Raw genomic sequence first — 18,792 nt, 5'->3', positions numbered from 1 at the left:
CAGGAGATGAAGCACTTTGTCAGGCAAGGACAGCTCAGAAACGGCTCTCACGTTCTCCACCGCTGCTGCTGCATGAACGGTTCACTGCTCTGGGGTTCACTGAGCTTACAATGAGGAAAGCATTATCTGACTAGCGTTGGCTAAAACTCATGACTTCATAAACCAATGTGATTTGTCATCCTCTTCTACCTGCTGTTATAATACATCATAATATCAGAACGCAACTGGAATGTAGAGTAGAATAGGCCTATATTCAATACACAGTAGAAAGTGTGCATATGCATACGATCTGAGAACAGTTGAAAATTTAAGACTAATAGACAAGAAAAATCTTAATTAATAGTTCCATCTAGTGGTGACAGAGCTTTCTGGCCCCATGATACAGTAGCCTAGTTCTTAACCAGGGGGCCAGTAGGGGCCGCAGTAAATGATGGAAAATTTAAAATGATCTAATATATGTATATATTTATAAATATATACATTTGTTCATTGATTTTAATTAGATGGCCAAACAGCCAAGTTTAACATCTAAATTTTGAAGACCAAATGTGATATTATTAGCCTATATTTCTCATTTGTTATGATTTGTTCTGGATATCACACTCAAACAAAGGATCTAAAAAATAATAGGTATATTACAAATACGAAGAAAAAAACAAACAAACAAAAAAACAATACAGTGTTCTAATTTGATTAGGATCATATTTGTTATTGTGATTCTAAACGTTAGTAGTTTTGTACATAGCCAGCAGAGGTCGCTATTGATCCACAATACGCCACAATACGCCTCAGTCACAACAGACTTTCGATACTCTCCCTGTCAGCAAGTTTTTTTTGTTTTTTGTTTTCCATTTTAACCTTGATGTTTTCCTAATTTACACTGAATAATGAAAGGTTATTTTAGTAAACGCTAAACTTAGCAAACTGCTTTTCTGGAGGCCTACTGGTGTTTGTATGGAGAGCAAAAATGTCCAGTAGATTTAATTAAATTCTTGAAATACTCTGTACAGCCTTCCTTTTCTCAGGTGGAACACATTTTCATTAATATGGAGCTGTTTTTTCGGGTATTAACCCATAAGGAAGTCCAATTTTTGGTGTACCAAAAACACATTTCAGAGACAAAATTTCCATGAACAGGAAGGAACTGTATGTCCAAAGCCAAACAGTACAGTTCACTGAGGCTTTCTTTGTAGTTTAACCAAAAGCACTTACTGCAAACCCATGGCGGGCCAAGATTCAGAGAACAGTCTTTGAGGATATGAAAGACATTCTGAGCTTATTTGTTATCTAATATCTGTTCACTCAACAGCAAGGAGGAAGAAAATGTTAAACGAGGCCTATTACTTTGATTATCAGTTAAGCATCTGCTTTATTTTGGTTTCATTCAAAACATGTAGGTCATTTAATCTTGTGTCTTGTTAGCTTTATCTCAAGAATTTGAGGAAAAAAGCACCATAATTTGTAAAACAAATATCGCTATCACTAAACTGACCAATGGCATGCATAATTGCAGCATAGGCCAAAAAAAAAAAAAAAAACTTTACACTTACACTTTATTAAACTTTATCTATTTGTGTCTGTAGATTAACTGCGATACATATCTTTAAAGGGCTTTTTTTCCTCAAAATATTTTTTCTCATGCACTGAGCACTATATTCTGAAGGTTTTTACTGAGTGGTTTGTTTGTATATTTGTTCATGTTGTGTGTTCATATATCATTTGCCTGATTTATAACATTTTATTCCTAAAAACATGGAGAGTTTTTTGGCTGTTTATGGTATTTTCTAATATATAGTGTGATATAAATGGATATCCAAAATCCCTTTTGTAAAAACACTTTACGTTAATATGTAAACAATATGAAACTTTAACCAAATGTTCAGATTTCTGTTCTGGAAATGTATGCAAATATGTGCAAATGCAATGCCTCATTTGAATTTTTAATCATAACACAATACAACACAATTGTCTTAAATGTACTGTAATTAATCACCCGGTGAAGTATATTGATACTTATTAGTTAACATTTTTACCTTATTTTCCTACAGTGTATTACCTTCAAATAATTAGGCTGAAATATTGATTTGAGTTGGAATTATTTTATCTTACCTGCATATTATTTTAGGCTTCCACTTAGAAAAACAAAATGTATGAAAATAGTGTATAATAATTAATTAGATTAAAATGTAAAAGTTTAAAAGAAAAAAAATGAGATGTAATCGCTTGAGTTTTTTTAATGTGTGTGTATATACTGTAAATATATAACATAATTATAACATGATCATAATTTATATATAATTAGATTAAAAAGTTTAAAAGTAAAAAAATGAGATTGAATCACCTGACAGACCTGGTGGCATTATCGGCCAATCAGAATCCAGTATTCTAAAAAGCGGTATAATAGAATGCTGTGTGTTTACACTGGCAAATCAGACCCTGGCCACACTCTTTCTTTGTAGATGGCTTTCTTTTCACAGTGCCAAGTCACTACCCTGCGGTCAGTGTAATCCACAACTACATCCAATATGTAGCGTCATGAAACATGGCAGACTGTGAGAAAGTTTGGTGGCACGCTGAAGGTCACCGCGAATATTACAGGGTGTGTGATCTGCTTGGCTGGAGACTTCCTGCTGGGCTGGAGGGGGGAGATGACACAGTTTTCTTTTAGGCAGGTGATAGAGTTTCTGCACAAGAGCAAGGCGCTCTATCTCCCGAGAGAATGGAGCCTCTTTGTGGCTGGATGTGCTCAGAGAGGAAGGTCAAACCAGGGAAGGGAGGGGTGATGAGGTTGAGCACTGACAAGAAAACATTTCATCAGATATTCCCCTCTTCCTATTGATTCTTTGCCCACTCAATCCTTTCTTTCTCAATTATTTGCGAAGTTTGAGGGGTGGCGTTGGCAGCGTCCTTGAGTGTTTTATGCAATGGCCTGATTAGGAGTGTGATTCAGGATACTGATATTTTCTTGCAGGGTATGCATTATTCTTTTCCTCCTGTTTACAAGAAAAGGGTGGGAACCGCAGTCATTGTGGCCTGAACAAAAGGGTTTAGGTGAGCTCCTGAAGGGCATTGTTGTTCACAACGCCACACATTTTGCTATTCTCCAGGCCTAAGGTGTGTTTGGGAATAATGTCACCTGTAAAAACGTTCCAAGTGTCGGTTATCATAACACGGAGATGGCACAAAATATAATAACCGATGCAACAGAAACACAGTTCCAGTACAGAACATAAACTATGCTGCACTGTATGCCATTCAGAACTGAATGGAGAAAGCTTTTTAAATGAAAGAATTTGAAATTAGGTAACAAACATGATGCAGAATTGTAATTTGAAATTTAGTAAGGTTTGACAAACTTTGAAAGTTCTAAAAATGTTTGTTAAATCTTTCTTGAACTTTGAAGGTTTTACAGATCTTGCAAGAAGACAGATAAGTCATTTTCAAATGAAAGACATTTGGCCTTTAAGGGACAGTTAATCCAAAACTGAAGATTCTGTCATAAATTATTTCGTTTGAAGAAATGTCTGAATATTTGAAGACATTACAAATATTTTAAGATAATGAAGAATTGTTTTTGTCCATACAGTTAAAGTCAATGGGGTCCAAAACAACATTTGACCCAACTGACTTTCATTCTATGGATGAAAAACGCTGAGACAAATACCTTCATTTGTGCTCCACAGAAGTAAAATGTCATACAGTCTTGGAATTTTCATAGGGTGAACAATCTTTTTAATGTATATTTACCAAATTTATGGACCAGGGTGAAAGAACACTTCATTTCCACAATGCTTACCTAATTGTAATTCCATTCCTTCAATTTCGAATCAAATTCCAGTTTTGCTTCCTGTGTGTTTTGGCCAGTCAAATCAAATTCCAATTCTAACTCTTGACCTACTGCACAACCCTGAAACTGAGATGTTTTTGTAGTCATTTATGGGTCACAGGTACATCCAGGATGGGCGAGGTGAGTAAAATCTGACAGACACCTGCTTTATGAAATACGAACTGCAATTCTTTCTCTTCTTTATGGGCCAGTTTCATTACAAATATCTCCTGAAAAGCTTTCATGCAGTGAGCCATTTCCCCTCCAGACACATACTTTCTCATCCATCAAATGACGCTACAATGATGGCCACGGGTTGACAATGGGGATAATATTTTTCTCCCACAATGGCTTTCGGTTCTCTCCTTTTGGCAAGATTCTGGCTACTATAAATACTCCCTGTTCCCATTGCTGTGGTTCAGAGACACTGCTCTGAGCGAAGATGAGGCCTAGCGTGTCTTCAGGCCTGAGCTGTCAGCGCTCCACAGGGATTAGTAAGTCACAGTCACTGTATTGTTCTCCAGGCTACAATGGGCACATGGGGCTCTGGCCTTTGTCTCGGAGTCCGCTGTGAACTTCAGAGATGGTAACAAAGGTGTGACACACCTGTGAATGTGGATTAAACTCTTTTTTCCTCTCTCGTTCCTGTCTTTTCTCAGATTCATGGCTGTAGCCTTCGGCTGTGTCCACCACATCAAACAAAGAACTTGCTAGTCATGAGTTCCTTAGTAGTCATTTGGTTACAATGAGATATTACGATCATATATTACAATTACACCCTTTTTTTATACATTCTACTGACATTTGTAATGGTGGTCGCCAAAATGGTTTGTTTTCAGGTGATGTAACGGTCAGATGGGGAGGGAATGAGGTTTTATTTAAACCTCATTTTATTGGTTTGAGGGAATGGGGTTTTATTGGCACTGACCACCTCTGTGGTTAATTAAATCAATAACACACCCTATACTGCAAATTCCCGCCAATCTATTCAGAGAGCAAAAACAAATTTCCCACTAATTTTTTCTTAAGCATCAGTCTTATTTTGACAAGTCAGGAATAAGCTAGGACTTCAAAAGAAAGAAATAGTCTGTCATAGGTTTTGATGGAGATGTCTAAACAGCTTGGACGCTAATTCAGCGTTGTGTTTTTCTCCGCGGTGAACTTTTAGTGACCGCATCAGAGAGATTTCACGGATATCAGGTACAATGTGTAGTCCGAGGAGATTGTGTTTGACAAATGAATTATAATTACTCAATTTTGTTTCTTTGAACGGTCAAACAAATGACATAGTTTTAAAGTTTCACCATTATGCAAACACAGAATGAAAAAATATATACATATTTAAAAGTTAATGAGTACAATAGACAAAACTAAAACTCCAACATTTAAGGGCTATCGGGGAAACAATGAGGAAAATCATGGCAAAATCGAAGACTGTTCAATGTTTGACTTGATATTACCACACCATAAACAATCATCGGTTTCATAATTAGGAGTTTCTACAGCTATGGGCACTTTTGGGCCTCTGGACTTTTATAAAATAAACTCTCTTAAAACTCTCTTTCACACTCTCAGTTTATTTAATTCGTCTACTAACAGTGTCCAACTGTGGATATACACACATCATAAAAGAATGCAGTCATTTTTGTTATTTTTTTCTAAAAAGTCAGGAAAGATTTCCTCCACATCTTTGAAATAAAACAGCTGTTTTAATTGTTTTATTAAATTTAATTAGATTACAATTAAATAATATATATCTACCTCTCAAAGGTTTGAGGTAGAAATACATGAAAGAGGTCTCTTGATAACCAAAGCTGCTCAAAAATACAATTTATACAATACTATATTAAAACTCTTCTTCAGTCCTTCAGATTTTTTTTTTTCAAAGATCCAGACATCATTCTAATATGCTGATTTGCTGTTCAAAACCATTTCTTAAAAACAGTTGTGCTACTTAACATTTCTGTAAAAACTTTTTTTTTGTTTGTTTTTTCCATCACATGATTCTTTCATGGATGGAAAATCAAAGAAAAGTATATAAAAGCTTTTATCACTTTTAATATACTTAAAGGGATAGTTCACCCAAAATGAGAATCTGTCATTAATTACTCATGTTGTTCCAAACATGTAAGACCTTCATTTAATCTTTGGAACACAAATGTGACCCTGGACCACAAAAGCAGTCTTAATTTTTTTTTTTAGATTTATACATCATCTGAAAGCTGGATAAATAAGCTTTCCATCGATGTATGGTTTGTTAGGATCAGACAATATTTGGCAGAGATACAACTATTTGAAAATCTGGAATCTGAGGGTGCAAAAAAATCTAAATATTGAGAAAATCGCCTTTAAAGTTGTCCAAATGAAGTTCTTAGCAATGCATATTACTATTCAAAAATAAAGTTTTGATATATTTACGGTAAGAAATTTACAAAATATCTTCATGGAACATGATCTTTACTTAATATCCTAATGATTTTTGGCATAAAAGAAAAATTGATAATTTTGACCCATGCAATGTATTTTTGGCTATTGCTACAAATATACCCCAGAGACTTAAGACTTAAGAGCTTTCTCCATTAGACAGCAATGCAACTGACACGTTAAAGGCCCAAAAAGGTAGTAAGGACATTATTAAAATAGTTCATGTGGCATCAGTGGTTCATCCATAATGTTATAAAGCTACAAGACTATTTTGTTTGCAAAGAAAACAAAAATAACAACTTTATTTAACAATTCTTCTCTTCCGTATCAGTCTCTGTCATGCATTCACGAGAGTGGGTCAGAAAGCTCTCGGATTTAATCTAAAATATCTTAATTTGGGTTCTGAAGATGAACGAAGGTATTACGGGTTTAGAATGACATGAGGGTGAGTAATTAATTACAGAATTTTCATTTTTGGGTGAACTAACCCTTTAATGCGTATTTACAGTATTCATTTCTTCAGCAACTATGCATTAAACTTTTCAACAGTATATTTTGAAGGGGGAAAAAAAGAATTTTTGAGGCATGAAAGAGTTGAAGAAAAAGGTCAGAGTTTGGGTGGATACAAAAGAAAATATACGTGTAATAAAATAAACGTGTTATATTTACGTTGATGGAGGGACCCAAGTCATATATAAAGGCCAGAATATTAACAAGCTCACACATGCTTTAGAAACATAGAAATCAACATTGAAACACTCTACAAACTGTATTCCACTCTTCATTGTGCTCTGTCAAACATTAGCATTGTGACTGGATACGTGGGCTTTATTATCGAGGTCAGTCTCACCTCAGTGTAGACAGTCATTGTCCTCCATTATGCATATTGTGAGTCATCAGCTGTACGTCTGTCTCATTAACATTTGTGTGACATGCACCAGTTTGCAGGCCGTCATCTTTTATTCACACATAGCCATTAATAACTTATCACAGACTACGACAACATCTAATAAACCGTACACGATACATTGTATATCTTTGGGTAAGCGGTGGGCCTAAGAGTTGGCGGTGTGACCCCCATGTCCTACTGGAGGTCTATGGGGCATGAAAGGGTCACAACGGGAGCGCTTGGGACTGTTGACAGTGCAGCCAGTTAGCAACCACTGATGGATCTGCTACGTGCCTCTGAGACCAAGAGCCTCTTGGGCTGATAGTGTATCGGATGGCCTGTTAATTATACTGACTTCAAAAGAGCAGGCGCTGATGTCTGAGTGTGTCACTGTGGGTGACCGAGTGTTCCCATGACATACGTCTGCGTGTGGACAGGTCTGTCGTTGTGAATGAGGCATAGGTGTGCGATTTCTACCTGTGTGGGAATTCAGGAGTCTTCTGGATTAGCCTGATTAAAGTGTCATAATCCTACAGGATGGGATGGTCTCTTTCCCGTCCCATTGTCTTTGTGGTAAGAGTAGTAACTTGACCAGAGAAATTTGATGACAGCTGCTAACCACAAAATTAGGGTTCTACCTTATGGGCGACACAAATTTTGCCATGTGTAAATTTAATTAGGCTATTATTCACTGCTGACTTGGTCACTCAGATATTTGTCACCATCTCTGAGTCGACCATGAATCACTGATGTCAACCAAAGTCATCCATCTTCATCTGTAAGACGCCTGGATTGGGACAAATCAGTCACATTCACATCTGGGATGTAAGTAGGAAGGGAAACATCGGAAAAAAATGTGCCTCAGTAAAGGTCCTTTATTGGCATCTATGGTTCCATGAAGGACCTCAAGGAATCATTTAATTCCTCAGATGTGAAAAAAAAGTGAAAAAAAGTTCTTCAGGTTCATCAGACTAAGAAGAAAATGGCCCTTTTAAAGGGATATCTCGCCCCCAAAATTTAAATTCAGTCATTTTTATTCTGTTAAACACACGCACAAAAAATATATTTTGGATATTTAGATTTTTTTTTTTGTTGCTTTGAAGAATGTAACCAAATGTTGATGGTAGCCATTGGTATTCCATAGCATTGTTTTTCCATGACTACCATCAACTGTTTAGTTACCAACATTCTTCAAAATATCTTCTTTTATGCTCAACAGAAGAAATAAACTTTTATAGGTTTGGAACAACTTGGGGGTGAGTAAATGATCACAGAATTTTCATTTTTGGAAGAACTATCCCCTTAAAAAATGTTTACTGATAGGTCCTTTGGGAAATCAAAAAGTGGGTTTATGGCAGTGGTGCAAAAATGCAATTTTGGAACCTTTATTTTTGCAAAACCCCAAAAACATGTCTATACTGTACATAAAACTCTCTGCAGTTTCCTGCTGAAGTGAACACTAGAGACAGTAAAACACCAAAAAATGTTATTACTTTTCACACAAATTATGATTATGTGACAGATTATCAAATATATATATATATATATATATATTTATTTATTTATTTTTTAATTATTATTTTTGCTAGTTTTTTTTTTTTTTGTTGCAATTGTATGTTATGACTCAAAACATGCTTACCATAGTGCATTAATTATAAACTAATACATTTTGACATTTGTATCACATAATCAGCTCCATATGTATGGCTTTTCTGATGTAGTACATTTGCTCGGTAGCTCACCTGGTACATTGTTGCACTTGTGATGCAAAGCGCTCGGACATGAGTCTGTAAAACATGAGTCCCGATAGAGGAGCACAAAGACTTTTAAAAGCAAGCTAAAATAGCTCAGTTATTTCAGCAAATGCATTTTTATCTCATGCTTGCTTTTTTAACACTATCGGATAGGTTTATGGTAGGGTTAAGCAAAAGTGGATCATTATTTTCAAACATGATAGAACCTTTCAGTGCTATCATTGGACATTTCATTTCTGAACTGCTGGAATACTGTATATACAACAACCATTGTAAGAAAACATCGCCAGATTCATACAGTAATCATCACTTTCAGATAATGCAAGAACTAAGGTCAAATAATTTTGTTGGGAAGTTGCCACAAGCACTTACTTCCAATTAGTCTGCTGTGCAAAAAATAACAGGTATGCCTAAGAGATGCGTTTTAACAGTAGCCATGGCGTTGTTTGCATTGTGTAATGCGTGTAGCCACTGTGGCAAGGGCAGGGTGGACAGAGGCCCCCTGACCTCCACTCTGGTTTGGGACCTTAGGGGCCCTAAGGGGTCCTCAGATCAAAGCTCAAGTCAGGGGATGAGTGAGCAGAGATGAGGACTGACTGTTTGCCCAGCAACTGGTGCAGAAAGAGACAAACAACAAGGTCCAAGGCTGCCTCAGAACCTGCACCGACAGATAGCTAATCCAGAGAGGAGCAGCAAGGCCATGCATGACAATTGTTACGCATTTCTGTAACAGCTCCTTCAGTAGCTGTGTTTCCGTCTATCTTGAGAAAAATTTGAATAGCGAGAAACAATTTAACTTTTTATATATGTGGTATATTATAAAATTTTAAACCTCTACAACTTCCTGCATTAAACACGAAAAAAAAAAAATAAATAAATAAATAAATAAATATATATATATATATATATACTGTATTGGTTTGTGCATTAACTTACAGTGCCTTGCACATTAATCAGGTTAAAAGTAATAAAGATAAAACAAATATAAAACTAAATAAACTAAACTATAAAAAAGAAGAAGAAAAAACTAACAATCATAGAAATGAAAATTAATGAAAACTAAACTTAAAAAAAAACAAAACAAAACAAATTGAATGAATCAATTAATCAATGAATCAATCAGTGAATCAATAAATAAATAATGTGGCAGAGAGTAGCCAAACATGCAAATTATTTGATGATGCCCATCTGGGAATCTATTCAGCAAATGTGTCGCTACTGTAATTTATGCATAAAAAAATAAAAAAATAAAGGCAATTATTGTTGTCCATTCAGCATTGTTTATGCAAAATCATAATAAATTAATGAAATATAACATTAACTCCGGTTTAATGGGTTTTCTCCTGATAAAAACCTGTCCAATCTATTTCCTTTCATTCATGAGAATTCTGTCTTTCGTTCAGTTCTCTCTCAAACAGTCTCAAAAACTTCCTTTTAAAATCATTCCCATGAACATGGACCAAAAGCATAATACCCCAAATCCTCAACTAAAAACTAAAGATTTATGTTAACAATCTATCGAGGCTTAAACAACCCTGACAGTCTATTTCATACCCCACAATTCACAGGTTCCCCAGACTGTAGAAATCACTGCTCCATTCACTGGCATTTATTCCTCCGATGGCAAACAAAAAGACACTATATTCCCTCATGATTCATGACAGCCTACTTTCCTCTCCTCACTTTACAAGGTGACAAACCGTTACCATCATCTGAGTGAGGCTGGTATCTATGTGAGTTGTGTCTCCCTATGGATCCATATGAAGTGTTCATATGCGCTCCACCGAGGACTCTACGCTCTCTATGCCTTTTCCACATGTCCAAAGTGGGCTTAATTACTCCGCTCAGCTGTGCCTTCCGCCCACGACTGTCTGCATCTGTGTGGGAAAAGAAAAGACTATGGGCTAACAGCCATGGCATAACTCTCCGTTTCACTGTGGTACAAACACTGTTTATGAAATTAATATGATTGATTGCAAATCTTAGATTCTTTGTTGCTCAGTTTCGCCCATGTTCTCCTCAGGAAAATCCTAGAAACCTTTAAAAAACAGACATACTTGTCCAAAAAAACATTGGACATCAGCTTTAACGAGTAAGGAGTGAAACCCAACGCAATCGCAGCAATATATCTGAAATGTCACAAAATAAGAAACGCAACACTCTCCGTGCATTTAATACGCAGACTTCGGTGCGACTTTGACAGGCTCTCGCTCGGGATTGTGGGAGAAAGGCGAGATAAGATCGGCCCGTGACCTTTTCCTTCTGATTGGACGCACACACACAAACACGTGCCCTTCTTCTTGGCACATTCAGCACTGGGTGGCACCCAAGAGCCAGGCTGAACAGGTATTGGGTTGCACACGGATTTTGGCTCACATGTTTTAGCAATTTCCTCTGCCTTCCGTGAAATTATGCAAATATTTTAGTCCCGTTTCCTTGAGTCTGGAACAGCAATTAAGACTGTCTGTTTCACTTTATGACGGCCACTGAAGTCACTTGCAGACAGCCTTCACGGGATGTGAGGATTTATGCCAGTAATGGCGCAAAGGTGAAACCTATTTCAGACTGGAGGTTCAATAGGTGAGGAATGGAGAGGTTCTGCCACACTTTGAGAAACTTCACAGCTCATGTAGAGTTACAAAACAACTGACCTGTACAGAAATCTTAGAATCCTGTGTCTGAATAAAACACAGTGTGATTAGTGGGTTCAATTTTGTTGTAATAATCACTGGAAATTCAGACAATATAATGTAGATAACACAAAAGCAAAAAACTTTTGAGTGCATGTTAAGCTCAATTGACACTCACTTTATTTAAAAAAAAAAGAGAGAGCAAAGCTCTGGGTTAAAGTGAGTCACTTACAATGGAAAAGAACAGGCCCAATTGTTAACATTAAATACTCATTGTTTAAATAGTATATCCTTCCATTATATGGACATTATATGACTTCCATCATATGGACAAAAATACAATGGAAGTCCATGGGAACGGAAACTGTTTAATTACTGACATTCTTCAAAATATATATTTTTTTTTTCAGCATAAAAAAAAGTCATACAGGTTTGGAATGATATGTGAGAATATTGATTTGATTTTCTCTTTATAATATGATTTTAACGTGAAAAAGTCACTTACTAACCTTGTGTATGATGATGATTTAAACAGCTTAACAGATAATACACAAATTTAAACAAACATAACCTTGCCTGAAAATCATGAAATCATAACCTTACATTTCTGCTTTTAAATCCTCCAAAAATTGGCCTTTATAATCCAAAAAAATCACTTCTGTTGTAATTGGCTCATTGTAACCTTGATTTAAAAAAACAAAAAAACAAACAAACAAACAAAAAAACAAGGGACGAAGCAAAATTATTTTTGTGGTAATCAACATTATGCCACAAATTCTGTCAATTGAGCTTAACTTGCACTGAACCAGGAATATTCCTCTAAGTCTTCCTTTGGGAAACCGCTTGGCCTGTTACAGCAATTAGAGGGTCTAATCTGGTCCAGAGGTCTTTAAAGTCTGTGTAGTGTGAGTTAGGTTCAGCTCATATATTGGATGGCTCTGAAAGCCAAAGCAGTTTTATTTTTCTTCTCTGGATGCTCCAATAAAGATCTACAGGGTTGAAAATTTCCCACCACACAAAGACGCTCAGACCTGAGGGTTGCACTGTTGTCAGAAAGGCTTCTGCAGAATGAAATCGATGGAGGTCAGTGGATGAACATATCTCTCAGTTCAAAGGTGGATTGAGAAGTAGCCCTCCGTTAGAAATTAATCTTGATCAGACTGAGACCTTTCAGGGAGCAAAGCATGTAATTGGATTAGTGAGCGTAACAACTCCATTAATTATCAAACAATATTGATCAAAGGCCTGGTGAACATAGGGTCAGCAGTGAAACATTATTATGAAACATAACCTGGAACTACAAAACCTACAGGCAATGGATACTAACTTAAACTAAAACACTATGTAACAGACATCCTGACAGCTTATTTAACTTTCAAAATCAAGGTTTAAGATTAAAGATTAAAGGGAAAGTGCATGTTTTTAAATACTGCTCACTGTATATTCTACGTTTTGCACCAAGTTTTCACTAGCCATTTTCAAAGGTTGTGCATTGTGACATACATGTATGTATTTATAAACATAAGTAAATAAACATAAATATTCAATTTAATCTAACAATTAATAATAGTTATGGCTGCATACATGATAAGTATTATGGATTTATATTTATAATACGCTATCGTTCAAAAGTTTGGGGGGATTTAAAAAAAATTCTTTAGAAAGAAGTCTTTTATGCGCACCAAGGCCGCTTTTGATCAAAAATACAATATAAAACAGTAATATTGTGAAATACTGTTACAATTTAAAATAACTGCATTTCAGCATCATTACTCCAGTCTTCTGTTTCACGTGATCATCAGAAATAATTCTAATATGCTGATCTGATGCTCAAGAATTTTTTTTTTTATTATTATCAATGTTGAAAACAGTTATGCTGCATAATATTTATATGGCAACCATGATACATTTCTTTTCAGGATTCTTTGAAAACTAAAAAGTTCGAAAGAACAGCATTTATTTGAATAAAAAAAAATATTTTGTAACATTATAAAATGTTTTTACTGTTAACTTTTGAATGGTAGTGTATATTAAATAAATAGATAAATTAATTAATAATTTGAAGAATGCTGTTTAATGAGATTGACTTCCTATTAGTTAAAATAATTATAATCATTTAATTAAGAATAATTAATCAATCATTTGTAACAATAAACTTTTATAGAGTTGTTGAGCAATATGTAAATAATGCTAATATATTCAAATAATATTTCTATCCATATTGTTCATTTTTATACACTTTTATACTGTGGACAGTCACACTGCACATTTACAAAATCGATTTAAATAAAAAAATATATATATTTGTTAAAATCTGTGTTCTTTGCAGTTTTGCCAAATAAATAAAACATAAGTGAACAAAGTATTAAATTAAATAACAGTAAAATTCTAAAAGCCAGTTAGGTCACAAAACAGCAGACCGCTGTAGACAGTCATAGATGTATTGGTCAAAGCTTTCTGACCAGAAGACTGCTGGGGGTGGGTGGGTTACCCGGTTTACCCACTAAGCTGAAAGTTCAAAGGGGAGCCACCTTATTTCTCTCTCTCCATCTCTCTCTTTTTCTCCAGGTGGTCTATAGCCACCTGTGTTTTCTTTGTGTGCTTGTCATCTGTCTTTGGAAGGCTTTGTTGGGTTGCCAGAGTGAGGACAAGTCCAGTGTGGTTCCGATGATGGACTTTCTGTCCCTCTGTCCTGCCCCGCACAGGGAACCAGTGTTATAACCTTGAGATCCTCATCCAGTCCTCATCAAGAGCCTGGGAAACTACTTATGTGTTGTTTATTCTTTTGTGCGTAGGCCTGCGAATTAGAGGGTGGTGGCTCCGTTTTTCAACATATGTTTAATTCTCTTCAAATATGTGGTTTAGTTGAAAACCCTTTGGTTAGGAGTTTTCAGAACACCAGAGGGACGATACAATAAACTTCTGTAAATAATGATGATGATGATGATATACAAGCTTATTTCTCCCACAGAATAAAAAACAATGTAAAAAGGTAATTGTGGCTTTATATGTCACAATTCAGACTTTTTTCAGAGTTTATATCTTACAATTCAATGTTTTTTCTTGTAATTCTGAATTGTAAAATATAAACTCAGAATTGGAAGTTTATAATTCTGAGAAAAAAGCAATTGCGAGATATAAACTTGCACTTCTGAGAAGAAAAGTCTGAATGGTGAGATATAAACTTGCAGTTGCAAGAAATAAAGTCGTAATTGTGTTTTGTGTTTCTGCCACTTAATAAAAGTTATATCTCACAATTCAGATTTTTTCCCCCTCACAATTCTAAGTTTATATCTTATAATTCTGACTTCAGAACTGCGAGTATAAACTTATAAATTCTGAGGTGAACAGTCAGAATTGTGAGATATGATCTTGCAATTTAATTGCGTTTTGTGTTTCTGCCATGTAATAATAAAAAATAAAAAAATGTAATTGCGCATTTTTAACTTTTTTTTCATGCAATTGTGAGATTATATCTCACAATTCTGACAGTTTTTCCCAGAATTGCAAGTTTATATAAATTCTGAAGTCCAAATTTTGAGATTTGAAAAATCTTTTATATTTTTTATTCTGTGGCAGAAATACAAAACACAATTGTGAGTTTTTTTCTCACAAATCTGACTTTTCTTCTCAGTCTTTATATCTTGACTATATCTTGCAATTATGAGTTATAAACTCATAATAAGACTTTTTCTCAGAATTGCAAGTTTATATTTTGCAGTTGCAAGTTATAAACTCGCAATTCTGATAAAAAAAAAATTTATTGTGAGATAAAATTTACCTTTTTCTGACTTTTCTCCTTAGAATTGTAAGAATACAAGTCAGAACTTTGACATATGAAGTCGCAATTACCTATTTTTATTCTGTGGCACAAACACAACACACAATTCTTTCTGAAACAAAAAGTCTTAGATATAAACTCACTATTAAAGAAAAAAGTCAAAATTATGTTTCGTGTTTCTGCAAGGTAATTTGTAATGACGATATTATCTTACAATTCTGACAATTCTCAGAATTGCAACTTCATATCAATTCTGGAGTCCAAATTGTGAGATATAAACTCAGATTCATGGGAAAAAAATGTCAGACATTAACTTCCATACGTTTCTTTCTAAAATGATTTCTCCCGCTGAATGTGTGCGGCTGTAATTTGTGACACTCCTGTAAATGATGTCTTGGAGGCATGTGTCTGAATGCATATGTGCGTGAAGAACTCCACATATAGACAAAAGTGTGTGTGCTGGGGACGAGACCAAGAGTGTAACCTGACTACGGCTAATGTCTTGGCCCTTGAGAGAGTCATCACTCACACACTCACACACAGCACTGATGAGCCACTCCTAACCACGGCCATTTTAGGAGCTGGAGGTACAAACATGAAAGGACTCAGAGTGTCGATTAGCTGTTCTTGTGGGTTGCTTGGGGCAATGTAGCTCCTGCCCTGGAAAAACAAGATAGCGGAGTACAGTAGCAGGTAAATGCAAAGGAGAAAAACAGATTATAAACATAACAGTTGAGATCAATCAAAAGTGAGATTTAATTTGTTGGTTTAATATTTTATGAATATGAAATCAATTATATTGCAATTATTTGGTTATTTTCATTATTTTCATGCTATCTCTTTTTACTCAGAACATGTTAGCAACTGCATAGCAAGGCCTTAGCAACCACCTAATCTAGAATTGTATATAAAACAGTATATCTCATGTAAAAAGTTATTTTGTTTTTCTAAAGTTCTGTTTGCACACATAGACAAATTACAAAGGACACAATTATTTAAATAAATAAAATAAATAATGTAAAAATAACTCAAATAACAACTAAAAATGAAAAATGTATAGTTTAGTCATTATGAACTTGATTCCCCATGTCTAACTAATAGATACCGTTATACCTAATATTAAAGATATATGAAGCAGACATTTCTTTTTTTTTTTCATATATTTTATTACTGGAGATGACTTGAACAACTATAAACCATATATTGTTGCAATCGTGTGTTTGTCTACAAGTTGAATCATCAGTTCTGCTTTTTATTCAGCCTATACAGCGATAGCTGGATGCCTTTGTCCATATTATTATCATTATAAACTTTTTTAGCAGACGTCCATCCATCTGCATTGTGAATTAATCGAATTTTAAGTCAAATCCTTTCAGTGAATCAGCTGAACCTGTTCACAAAACCAAAACGTTTCGTTCACGAATGTAACTGAATCAGCATGAGTGATTCTCGAATCACCGACTCATTGAATTATCTAGGACAGGTCTGATTCGTTTGTGGCTAAACGGCCGGAAACTAAAAATTACCTGTTAGATTGTGATTTATTGAGCCTGGTCTCATGAAAATGTGTATAAATAGTATGGCAAATAAAAACAAAAACTTGTGGTATTGATACGCAAAAATTTACTTTGGCGTGCATATGATACGCACTTGTTTGGCATGCATATAATACACAGGTTTTGCATGCATATAATACGAAATTTATTGGTTTGCATATGATACGCATATACCCCACAACCTTAATCCAACCCACTGAGTAGCATATACACGCCAAAGTCAATTTTTGCGTATCAATACCACAAGTTTTTGTTTTTATTTTGCATACTATTTATACACACTTTCATGAGATCAGGTTGGATTTAGTCTACACCTAGCCCCAGTGCCGATCCTAGACTTCTGGGGGCCCTATGCGAAACGGAGGTGTGGGGGGGGTGAAAGAATGGATGAAACGCATTTGTCCGTGTTTCACTTCATATCGAATCGCGTTCACGGAAAGTGCTCGAGAAACATTATCTAATTTAGTCAACATATTCCTTAAGCAGAGCATGAGATATGCCGAGCGTGGAGGAACGTGCAAACGCAACTACACAATGGCATCGAATGAATCGGTTCTTTGAAACGACTATTCGAAGTTCAAAAGAGCCGATTCTATTCGGACAAATAAGTCGGAACTCCCATCATCCTCCAGCACTGCAGGAACAGAAACAGGCACTTTCATTCCTTCCCACTTGAGGAAAACTTTACAGCGTTTTGACGACTATTTATTGTTCGTGAGGTCAGAGCGAGGGAAAAGAGCATCACTCATATAGGCCTAGCGGTATAAAGTCATTACGACCTCCTCGATATGCTCAACATCACAAGCCCCAGCCACCCCCATATTCCTCCCTTGTATTTACCCTGCATCCGGAGTCGGAGCATGTTGATAAATGAGGAGAGGGCGTCCAGGGACTCTCTCCGTTAAGGACCGTGCCGCGCGATTTATGACGGCGCTCTCGCAGACTTCACGATGATTAATATGGCTCCTCCGTCCACCGAGGCAGATCGGGCGCAGGCGCTGCACTCCACGAGCGCCAGTCGGGCAGATAACATCAAAGCGGCCTGCTGCTAGTGTTAAGAAAATACTGCATTCTGGGTCAGCGCAAATGAATCCACAAGGAGCACGAAACTGTTTTAATGACAGTCCCATCTATATATTATCACTTGTGCGCAGATTGGAACGGAGAGGCTATGGCATTTGCAAATGTGTTTTTTTATTTTCTTTTCTTGTTTTTTTTCTCAGTTTGCACGATAATGATTTCACTTCAGTTTATGAATGAACTGTAAACTCTACGTGTAGACATAGCTTCCCTATTTACTTAAAAGCTAAACGCCTGCAATGAAATAACACGTCTGTAGGCTAATTAAAAAACAAAATAACAAACAAAACTCAGCCGTCGACAACAACAACTCTAAAGTCTCATTTTATTTTATATATATATATATATATATATATATATATATATATATATATATATGAAATCAGTTAATGCAAGTCTGAAGTTAAAATTACTTTACTTTACTTTAGTTTACATTACTTTAATGTTTTGATCTGCAGCTTGAATTATAACTTGGAAATGTGCCATATGAAGCTGTTTTTTTTTTTTTTTTGTAAGTTGTCTGGTTCATCAGTCATGGTTTTGCTATATTTTATTTTCTTATATGATTCTCATCTTTGTTGGCAGGTTTTTTTTTTTTTGAGCCAATATATCAACTATTGAGCTTTGGAGTCAAAGAAAGCAGAAAGAGAGAGAGAGAGAAAAGTAAGTCCATTTTACACTTTTATAGGTCTTCCAAAGAAGAGTTGGCAAGTGGGTAAACATCTATACTAAAATTAATTGTTTGCAGTGTAAATGTTAAAAAAAGAAGAAGAAAAACTTTTGTTGGAATGCACAGGTATTTTTCAATGTCTGCCATGCTAAGATGTTCTTTACAGTTATGGCATCTACAAG

The 18,792-nt window shown here is 35.5% G+C and overlaps 1 protein-coding gene and 1 long non-coding RNA gene across 10 annotated transcripts in view; one reads left to right on the top strand and one right to left on the bottom strand.

Moving 5' to 3' along the window:
• Window positions 1–10,046: 10,046 nt before the first annotated feature.
• LOC131533461 (uncharacterized) lies at window positions 10,047–17,959 on the bottom strand. Its single transcript, XR_009269114.1, has 3 exons — window positions 17,701–17,959; window positions 15,842–15,964; window positions 10,047–10,770 (listed from the first exon to the last, which is right to left on the bottom strand). It is a non-coding gene; the product is annotated as an uncharacterized LOC131533461 (long non-coding RNA).
• Window positions 17,960–18,526: 567 nt separating this feature from the next.
• Window positions 18,527–18,792, top strand: part of eya1 (EYA transcriptional coactivator and phosphatase 1) — an 88,528-nt gene continuing 88,262 nt past the window's right edge. For all 9 annotated transcript variants that reach the window (XM_058765812.1, XM_058765820.1, XM_058765819.1 and 6 more), the window contains exon 1: window positions 18,527–18,603. The gene's annotated coding sequence lies outside the window, so the exon portion shown is untranslated. The remainder of the gene's footprint in view (window positions 18,604–18,792) is intronic.

The sequence above is a fragment of the Onychostoma macrolepis genome, chromosome 24 (genome assembly GCF_012432095.1).
Source record: "Onychostoma macrolepis isolate SWU-2019 chromosome 24, ASM1243209v1, whole genome shotgun sequence".
Taxonomy (NCBI): Eukaryota; Metazoa; Chordata; class Actinopteri; order Cypriniformes; family Cyprinidae; genus Onychostoma; species Onychostoma macrolepis.
This window is presented reverse-complemented; position numbering and strand designations above follow the sequence as displayed.